At 41.1% G+C, this 11183-nt stretch overlaps 1 long non-coding RNA gene across 1 annotated transcript; it reads right to left on the minus strand.

Annotated features, from left to right (window-relative positions):
- Positions 1 to 1979: 1979 nt before the first annotated feature.
- On the minus strand, positions 1980 to 4218 carry LOC135497127 (uncharacterized). Its single transcript, XR_010448769.1, has 3 exons — positions 4085 to 4218; positions 3642 to 3732; positions 1980 to 2081 (listed from the first exon to the last, which is right to left on the minus strand). It is a non-coding gene; the product is annotated as an uncharacterized LOC135497127 (long non-coding RNA).
- Between the last annotated feature and the right edge of the window lie 6965 nt (positions 4219 to 11183).

An 11183-nucleotide genomic window follows, 5' to 3' on the forward strand; every position in this document is an offset into this window, starting at 1 on the left:
GCATAAAAAGCTTTGTCCCTCCACAAGTCCGATATCCCACAAGTCCGAATTGAAAGTCATGTAGAAGTTCCTTAAAATTGTGAGAAATTACTGATGTACAGCCATTCCTTTGTAATGTGAGGTCATTCCTTGTATATTGATAACGGATATCATGCATCTCTACAAAATTGATACGTTTGCATTTTAACAGCATCAGCTGTCGATCATTGATCATGTTGGCTTATTATCTGTTTTTTCGCAAGTGATGACTTGGATATCGTGGTACATGGATTTGCTACCCGTTCCGAGCACCAATTCACCGTGATTGGTTCTCGTTCCCTTTCCCGTTATCGAATCTATCAATCGGTTTCACTTTCCCGTTCGAGATTCACCAGTGTGCAGTCAGTGTGTCAGCAGCGACTGACGTTTTCTTACGGTTTTCAGTGTATCGATCGACTGTTAAGTGGCGTAGTACATGTAAGGCCTCTTTATCATGCTGTCGCGATATGTGAAAAGACTTTATACCGTAATTGGTCAATAAAATGAAGAAAAATATCCTTTACCGCCGAAATGTCCCAAAACTTTGCCATCATTCGTTCGCGATTGAGCCACCGTTGCCTTTGGTGCCACTGTTGCTTGAATAAATATTTAGATTTTTGCCGATTGCGACACTCTGCTGGTCTATTTTGGTGCTGTTTATACAATTTTTAAGAGGTGATAGGATGTGTAGACGTATATTGTCTAACCTCTAGAATAGAAACAGGCTCCTGATGTTTTAACATATAGCAGGTACAGCCTGACTGCGTTAAATAATACCACTTTTTGGCACTTTCGGAAGTTCAGAATGGGTAAAAAGTTAACGGTCCGTGGCAGTGCAGGAACACAGGTTCTCTTGGTACAGGGATATTGCCAGTGGTCATCACCATGATCATCGTGCAATTGATGTTGCTGACCGCCGTACATCTGGAGTATAGTTTCTTGTTCTTCCACACTTCTTTCTGTACATGTACTGGTATCATTTTTGATGGGTCGTCTGTATTTTCTTTGCAATTGAGGATAATTGTAAATGGTCATATGTATCGTCGTCATTCCCACCTGGATTCTCAATGGACTTCCCCAAGTCAGGCCTATAATGAACTTCAGCTTTGGCGTCGCCCGAATTGATGTCGGCATACTGGTAGTCTGATGAATTTGGTTCCGAGGATGTAGCGTCTACCACATCAGCGCCATTTTGATCCCATTCGACAGTAACGGGATCTGTAGTTTGGGTCAGTGTAGCCACCGCAACAGGCGCTTGTTACTGACTAACATTCGGCAAGGTTGTCTTCGGTGTTCCGGGCGAATTGGCGCTTATACTGGAGTAACAGTGTCCATCCGAGTCAGTGCCACCCGTAGTAGAGAGCGAGCTCTCAGGTCGGTAGGAAGAACCAACGTCGGAAGGTGCCAAATCAGGTTGTCGTTTCTTCTTGTTTACCTGAGCGTATACCTGTTCACATGGATCAGCGTGTTCGTCTGGGGAGTCTGGCGCCTGGTTTGCACCGTCGGTTAGTAGCAAAGGTATCGCTGTCAAGGTCGGTTGCCCTGCTGCTGCTTTGGAACCAATGGCAGGCGCTGTCCGTTGCTTTTTCTTTATGACCTGCGCATACACCAAATTCTGTTGAGAGTCGTCGCTTTCATCCACTTCGTCCAGACATGTCAAGAAAGCATCTTTCTTACCAGCAGTAGCACCAATTGCAACATTTCGACCGTCCTTTCTCTGGTTGCATTTGTTAACTTTGGCATACACCGCATCGTTCGGAATGGGTTCCTGATTCATCTGGTTAAGAAGTTCATTCTGCAGGGCAGTTCCCTCACGGCCCTTTAGCACACCTTTACCGGAGTCAGGAAAGGTGGCCGTCGCATAGCCCACCTCGTTTCCTACCGGTCTCGAGATTTCTGCGTACATTTCGAACCCCTTCTCTGCGTCGGGGTCGCCGAAGTCATTCTCAGACTCCTGCCCATTGCTTTCGGCGATCTCCGCATAGACGGCATCACCCTCTCTGGTCGTCAATTCAATTCCTTGGTTCAGGTTTTCTCGACGCCTTCTACTTTTTCGTTTTGCTCTGGAATTACATACATGCGTTTTTTTTATCATGTGAAACATTCCTAAATTGTAAGCTACAACTAATTTATATCCATGGTATGTTAGTAAATATTTCTGATCTGTATATTCTTTTCAGTTCATTTTATCGAAAAGGGATTTTTAAAGATGTATTCGTTCTAATTCTGAATAGAGGGCTTCTTGTGACAAAATTAGCTCTCATACATAACCAATGAACTTATCAGATTGCTTCTGCCTAGATGATTTTATTCTAACGTCAAATACAGGTACAAGTACAAAGAAACATGTGTCAATAGCGCGAAATACCAGAATAAGAACCAGAAATCAAAGGAAGACTGAGTACTCATCTTTCTGTACAATTACGTAATTAAAAAATAATAGATTTGCGTTGTAGTATTTTCTATGTAAAATACGATGTAGCTCGGTTTTTTGATAGAATGAATTCTAAAACACCTTGATTACAATTAACCACAGTATATGGTGTATATTGCACGAGACGCTAATAGTGCCTCGTTTTGACGGCAGTGGTATGGGTTGGTGCATAAAATCGATAATCAATATAAAAAGAAGTCAACATCATATTTCATTTTTTAGTTTGACGTGTTTTAGAATATAAATTGATACCTCACTGTCCGTATCATGGCTGAAATTTCGCCCCAAACCTCGGCTGCCGCCTCGGTTTCGGTCTCCATTTTTGCCCCACCCGCGTCGTGTTTCGTGAGACAACCATATAACACATCCAATACCTCAAGTTTGGTATCAATTCAAGAAAGGCATCATTCTGTTTGCAGTCAAGTGCCTTGCCTTCAATAGCAACCCCTGCAAATGCTAGGAGGAAAATTGCAAGCGAGTACTACTGAACAGACAATTTCAGCGTTTTGTTATTTGTTAATGTCATCATAATTATATTAAACAATACATGTACAATGAAATGTCACTGCGAAAACGCGGAGTTCTTAATTCATGAAAACCGTCCGGCGTGACGTAGTCACGCGGGAGAAAATGACGTCACACCCAATATGCCAAAGTGGTAATTTTTAGTCACGTATTAAACATAGGCAGATCGCATTTTCGGAAGAAATTCAAATGGTTAACTTAATTCAGACTCCTCTGTTACTTACGACAAATAGATCTAGGACAAATGCGGCAACATCAGATGCCATAAAATCTTGCGGGAGACTTACATGTCTGGGAAGAAGGTTTTTTTTTCTTTCATGTTGCAACATCAGATGCCATAAAATCTTGCGGGAGACTTACATGTCTGGGAAGAAGTTTTTTTTTCTTTCATGCTGACACGAAGCGACATTCAGTTTGGTTCTAGGTATAACGTCATTGTTTCTCAGGTGACAGTCTTGCATGCATTATGAATTCCGCGACTTCCGCAGTGAATGTTTTATTGTACAGTTTATAATTAGTATAATCATTATAATATCAACTTACATCACGTTAAAATTGTCAGTTCCCCTTTGAATACAACTATTTTAGGTTATTTTTGTCGCAAGCGATCATGATTGAAGGTCGCAGCAATTAAATTCGCTCGTCTGCCCGGTGCTGTACCTACCTTTTGACAGCGATGATTGTCCCAACAATGATCACAATGAGCACAAGGACACCGCAACTAACTCCTATGACTAAGTTTAAGATCGAAGACTCTGTGGAGGGAATAGAAAATAGAGTCGGTAAAACTTGGGCTAATATGCTACTTGGGAGGAAAGTAGGAAATGCGTATGGTACATCATGAACCGTGTTGGTACATGTATGCCAATACGATATTGGTAGCAATCTGGTCAATATAGGTCAAAATGCATCGTAGACAATTAAAATGATAAGGCGCCTTGCGAGAATGCAGTTGATACACTACATGTATATTCGACTCGCTTGCGACTATATCATAATCGACCAGCCGCATCGGAAAGAGCCCTAAGAGGCTGACGCCCTGACCACTAGGCCATCGGGACATTTATATTCGAAATTATGCTTCATCAGATTATTCCATATTCTTACCTTGTTTCACGTTGTGCTTGTTAGTTACAATTGTGTCTCCTATGCTGGTTACCATGATTGTAACGTTCACAAAACCCTGGTCCACCAGTGGTGTGGGCGCTGTGCTTGTGGTGGGTGTGGTTGGTTTTTCTGTGATCAAGTCTTTCTCGCTGCAGATGAAGTGCAGTGATGTATTGGCTGAAAGTAAAGGAAAGTAAGGCCAACCATCACATATTGCGTTATTGTAATTCAAAAGGCGTTATAAGGGCAATTTTGTCTTAGGCCGTAAACAATCCAAACTCTGGTAGTCCTTATTCCACCGACTTTGTTTCGGGTTTTTGATTTGACCTACATTTTCAAGGTCACTGAGGTCAAATAGAGTGAATTGGCTTTTTGAGTGTAACTGTGGCACGTTTCTTAACCGCTGAAGTTATGAACTTGCAATTTGGTACACATGACTCCCTTTGTCATACAACCTCTGACACCGAATTTCGGTCCGATCTGATTCTCGATTTGGACACCAGGAGGCCAAAAATAAAAAAGATAATAATTGCAGTACATGTATTTCATTTATTAGTGACTTTTTTCAATAATATTTTTATGTTAGGTACTCTAAGCAAGGATACATCACTTGTCATACCGATTTGGATTACCTACATACTTCACATGCTCATATTTCTTAACCTTCCTATTAACCTCCAAATATCTACACGATGAGCACAATGCCCCGTGGCCTTTTCATTTTAGCTAGAACTAATTTTATGGTTAGGTTTTACTAATTTCACAGTTGGCGCAATAGGAACTACCAAATTAGTTTGTGTTTTTCCCAAGGTGCATTCTTGTGTGCAGTTCGTTTTTAACCGTCGATAGGGAGGGTTTGCAGCAGACGAACGAAGAATTGCGAAAGACGTCATCAATTCCAGCGCAAATTTGATGACGTGAGGCTCGTCATTCTGGGTTAGGACTTCGTGATGAGTACGAGATATCTCTGAAATCGTCGTGAGGCGTTCGTAAAAAGATTACACGTTTACGAATTCACTTATATATGCCATCACAGGCCAAATATTCTGGGAAATTACGTAGCTTTTGTAAGCTTACGCCATATTTGTGCGGGGAGTAAAACTACGCGGGAAATAGGAGAAATTCCAGTTGAATATTGGTGTACTTCGATCAAATTTTCATGCGTGTGTCTCATGATAGTCTGCAGTAAAAACTCAATCGTTTTTCGTCATTTGTCGATCAGCGAAATCAGAAATTACGAATCATAATGACGAAGTAGGATTCGGACCTGCGCCGTTCGTCATTCGTCACTGGTGCAAAACTTATCTCAGGCTGGTCTTGCGACCCTTACGAACGACGAAGTACGAAGTATATTGGTGTCATCAAGTTTCGCGCAAATTCATTATCGCTCCATTCGAGCACCGGCGGCATGTGCAATACAGGGAACAAAAGCACAAGAGCATCTGGGGAGGGTAATGCCTTACAAAAAATGCAACACTTACCTTCAACATATATTTCGAACTTTCCTGAGCCTTGCAGCGGCTGAGAAATCGGCCTGATTTCCATACTGAAGTATCGATGTGTGATCCGTGTCTTCAGATGCGCCCGTGTACTCGATTTTTCAAGCTTCAAGGGGTAAGTGTAGTTATCCCATATCCGAGTCCATCGTAAGTTTAATTGACTGTGTACCTTCAAGATCTCGGCAGATATATTAGCTGATGAGGCCAGCCTCACGTAGCACGAACAATTTGAAACAGAATTATATTTCCAGTATTCTGCTTTGTCGTCTTTAGGGTTCGAGAGAATATATCCATATCCAGTTGGAGAGTGCCTGGTTTCTGTAGTTTTTGAGATACAGGTTTCTGCTTCAGCTTCAAAGAAAGAAAATGTATTATAGATCGACTTATCTAAAACACCTTGAGTATAATGACTGTAATGTACACATGTTTGCGCCTGATGTGCCTCGTTTTGACGGCAGCAGTTATGGTACATGTAAGCAATTAACCATAATCGCTTGGGTTGGTTAAAAATATGTCATTTCGCCCAATAACCTACCGTTTAGCTTCACTCTCGCTGTGATTGGGGAGAAATTCTGAGACACCTGGATTGAGAATGAACCATACTTTACAGCGTAAATGCACTATGCGCCAACGAAGCCTCGTTTTGAATTCAGCGGTTATGGTTAGGCCACCAGAACTGCTTGGGTTGGTGCAAATTATGGACGCGGTCAAAGGTATTTAAAACCACATTATTCGTTATCTAATTTGAGATGTTTTAGAATAAAAATTCACACCTCACTGTCGGTATTGGCATAGGTCCAGCTCCATAGCTCGGATAGAGCTGTCTTTTCGCAAAAAATCTACAGTTTAGCTTCACTCTCGCGGTGCTTAATGAGAAAGCCAAGACGCCCAGTTCGGTGTCATCAATCCCGGAAACATTACAGACGGCTCTCGCATAGGTAAAACGATTCAGCGTGGGTCGCATCCACTGAGAATAGGTTGCATGCAGAAATTTCAAGTCTATTTCCAAATTTAAAAGAGCTATTTGTGATAGAGATATATTTGTTGGCAAACTGTCTCGTTCCCAAAAGCGACGCTGCACAATATTTCATCTTTGATTTCTTTAGTAGGGAGGAAATATTCCCGAGATACACAAACTGAACGGCTTATCCCAAAGGTCATCAGGCCAATCTTGAAAAAATGGACCCACCAAAAGGGCTAAAAACGAGAAACGCAATGAAAGACACCGTGTTTGTCATAGATTTGGGATTTCTACACAGACTTTTCATGGATTATTTTGCTTCGGGAAGGTGGGCTTAAATGGCTAACAGTACTGTAAATTATTCCATAGCATCTGACTATGCTCCCATCTTGATTACATAGTGCATGTACAAATGTAAGTATTAAGAAGTATGCATCAAGAACTTCAATAATGGACACACAGAGAATCGTTCCAAATTGTTCAGTGTCACGAACATTCAAGGGAACACAGCCCGGGAACACATGGTGATGGAGTCACGGGGAAACACAGTTTATCTGAATAAGAATCAAACCGAACATCATTATATCATAATTTGAGGAAATGAATTCCGAATTAGGCCTACCTGCAAATAAATGCATCAGTATAATGATGCCTCCACCGGACAGCCATTCCATATCACCAACAACATAGTTTCTCCACAGCCACTAGAATACGTTTCATCATTGGCCTAATATCGTAGGCCTATGTAACCCAACAAGGAATCCGCCTCGATATATATAGGTATGAAGGAAACTACCACTTTGAATATAAGTTAAAGGAAATGATATAATAATGCAGACATATTTAGATTAATTTGTGCACCCGATCTGAGGATGCTTGCGTCGAGGCCATGCGTGAGTAATATCCTTGTTGTCGGAAGGTCTTAGTCCGTCATCCGAGAATGTGGATGGGTCGAACACTTCAAATCTAGGCCTGCTTTGTGATTGGTAGAGAAAGGAGGTCTTCAGACCGAGACCTGGCTCTTTATCTGATGACGAGGAAGTAGGAAGTTTCATAAGCCTGTGATAAAATGCGACTTTTATCGGGTAATGCGACTCATGAATAGCTTGGAGTGTTGGTTGTACTGGCCATTGATTAATTTCCACAAAAGTAGCTATCACCCACGAATTACCGACGATCGTTTAACTAAGTACTCCTAGTACATGTACATTGTTGAATGCCCATTATAGCATCTAGTGAGGACGGCTTTCTTTGGCCACATTTAACGACTGACATCAGATTTAAGGAAACAAATACATAATCAAAGAGATCTCACCAAACGTGATTACACGTCACAAAAGTTCAAAGCTTGTGAAATGCAACTTAAGTCCAAAGTAAAAAAATTGAATTTTCAAAACTATAATATGGCGGCCTTGCGTCGTATCGAGTCAGACTTTTCATACGTCGACAGCAATATACATTTACCAGTGTTTTCTTAATGTTCATAATTATCAAGTTGCACAATTTGGAAAACGTTGTTATCAGATGACATGCTGGAGGCGTACATAAAAATAATCAACGCCCTGTATTGACTGCAGTGCTAGTTTCGACCCACGATTATGAGTCGTTTGATGGTTGTACTGCCCAAGTCCCCGCCATCATTGATCGACATGGAATAGTCGCCGATATGAATCGCACTTTAAAACATCTGATTTTTATCTGCAATTTCTACCGACGATCAGAAAGTCATTTAGCATTGTTAGCTGCGTTTATCTTTGACTTGGACGGAAGGATTGTGAAATAAGAAGAAATCGTTAAGGAAGGAGAGGTGTATCATACACAACCGCTACACTCAAGTGAGCTAATTGTTTGCTTTGCTCATCTTTGGCGCATTCGAGGTAGCCTGGACGTCTAGTCTCGAAAATACAGACATTTGTCTATCTAGCTATCTCTCTGTCCCCCAGCCATGCGCCGATTGTGGCTACCCGTTTGTATGTTTGTCTGTCGATCACCAATTCAAGTTGCCAAGCATATCAACAAATATGCAGGTGTTTCAAAAAGTCACTTCGATGAACCTAGACTCGTCACAGTGAGGTTAACCTGGTATTTTCCAAACCAGGGCTCGTCGCAGTGTCGAACCTAGGTTTGTCGAGTAAATGAATCATGTTAATCTGTGGCAAATCTCGATTTGACATAACTGCCACTTTTTTTATCATTTCTATTTTATATTCAAGCTGGAGTAGGCGAACAGTATTGCAATTCGAGTGTTACATCCAGCATAAACGGCGACAACTAAATACTTGAAGCCAAACAGCCTCTCAGAAAATTTCGGAAGGCGATATTATGCTGCACTGAGCACTGCAATATATAGACATATATACGTTTCTTCCGAAGCCCTGAAATATGGAAAACAGAACATCAACAAACTTGCAAATAGTTAGGCAACCCACAGATTACGTCATCACCAAATCTCCAGAATATCCCTTTCTGCTCGATTTCTACAGACTCCTGTCTTGTTACATGTGGATGATCCCTGTGGTGGTTGGCGTGCCTGGAAACATCGTATCAATCCTCGTGACCAACAGGAAGAACAACCGGGGTTTGTCCGCGTGTATTTACATGAAGGCAATGGCTGTAGCAGACACGTTCGTACTTCTTGAGCATGCTCTTGGCCTGCCAATAATGCACTGGGAGATAGGGAAAAGCATTCTACACTGGAGGGATGTGTTCTTCATGTGACTATGCTAAAATTTTCTTTTCGCGCCACTGTTAACTTTGACATCAACTAACCTTATACATATCAAACTGGAGTTATATGATATCCACTAGCTTCTTGGACCGTGCTCCTGTCATGTATAAGTTTACGTTAAGCTTTCGTTCTCTAGCTAGTATAGCCTACCGTTTGTTTTAGATTTTTTCGGGTTTACCACGCTAGAAGATTTTTTTCAAACCTCAAGGGTGCTCAATCCGAATTAAAATTCGATACAAGTGAGAGGAGAGGGAGCAAATAGATTTTCGTAATTTTCATTTTCGCGAATTAATATTATTTGCGAAATTCCCGAAAATGTTAGACAACCAAAGATAAGATTCGGAGGATTTTAAGTATAAGTAACAAGTACTTGGTAATATTTTATAGTTAAATCTACAATTAAACACGTGTCTTTCTTTCAGGTTCCATTACTATGCGTCGTATGTTTACGCGATGCTGTCGGGTTTCTTTCTCACCGAGATGAGCATAGACCGTTTGATTGCTGTGCGGTTTCCGATGGCCACTCCCAGGATTTGCACCTCATCAAGGGCTATTAGAACAGTAATCGTCACCACTGCTTTGGTAGTGATCTTTAATCTCCATATACCATTTGTGATGGTTTATATCAAGAACCCCGAAACAGGTACTTTTTTCTAAGCTTTCGACGTTCGCTAAAAATTTGTAATTTGGAGTTGAAGTTAAAAATTCCACTTGTAAATACTGTACGCACTGAATATGATTTTCATCATAACTGTTGTGTAGGCAACTAATTTTAGTTTCCTTCTCGCCAGGGGCCGAACTATTGATATTTGATGTGCCAGGCCACCCCACCATCGAACTCTTGGCCTCCTTGTTCCAAACCCTTCTGGGGACAATCTTTCCTTTCTTCATCATCCTTGGAAGCAATATCATCATCATTATCACTGTCAAAACTGCATCGGCAAAACGTGCGCAGATGAAAAGAGGTCAAGGTCAAGGTCATCAGAAACAAGAACAGCACTTGACCCGGATGTTGATTTTCATCAGCTGCGCATACGTCGTGACGTCATTGCCTTTTCGGTTGTTTATTATGTTAATGGATGTCCCGGCAATCGGGGGCATTTACGATATGGAGGACACGTACTGGAATCTGCGTTATACAGTTCAAGTCATTTTTCTGATGATAATTTGGATGTTCAATTATGCCATCAACTTTTATTTGTACTGTATAGGGGGAGGTGCTAGATATAGGAACGATGCAAAGGAAGTGTGTAGACCCTTGATCTCATGCTGTATTGAAATTTAAGTTTGGGTTGATAGTCTGGAACATGTACATGTATCAACAATAGGGATTGTCATCCGACTTATTACTTTTACCCAAAATCGCCTTGAGCAGGGAAACCTGGAAAAGCGCTATTTATAGTAAGAACTCAATATTATTATCATTATCATTATCCTGAAAACTTTCAGTGGAACTCAATTGAGAAGGCTCAATCAGCGCTACAGCCTGATTTTCCTTTTAAATTATATCAGAGATATCAAACTATTCGCTACAGGATATTCCGTACAATAAATAGAGAAACAAATTGAAGCCGAGCTTTGATTCGTAACAATCAAATTCTAATTGTTACCCCGTAGCACTGGGCTGTGTAGTTCCGTAACAAACTGATGAAAGCGCCATTGGTGATACTAAAATGCGTAGATATACATTGTAGTTTGAATTCTTAAAGGAACTCTCCAGCGGAACGCTTATGATAATGGGGAGTTTTGAACGGCCCGAAGAGGTTGTCATTCATGTATCTGAGGAGTTTCAAAGACACCAGACCATGAATAGCATCACCATTCAGCTTGCATTGTATCAAATAATCTACATCAGACCATGCATCAACTAATTCCGTCTGGCGTTGAACATTCCATAGCCTTTGTTACATT

Source organism: Lineus longissimus, chromosome 12 (genome assembly GCF_910592395.1).
Source record: "Lineus longissimus chromosome 12, tnLinLong1.2, whole genome shotgun sequence".
Taxonomy (NCBI): Eukaryota; Metazoa; Nemertea; class Pilidiophora; order Heteronemertea; family Lineidae; genus Lineus; species Lineus longissimus.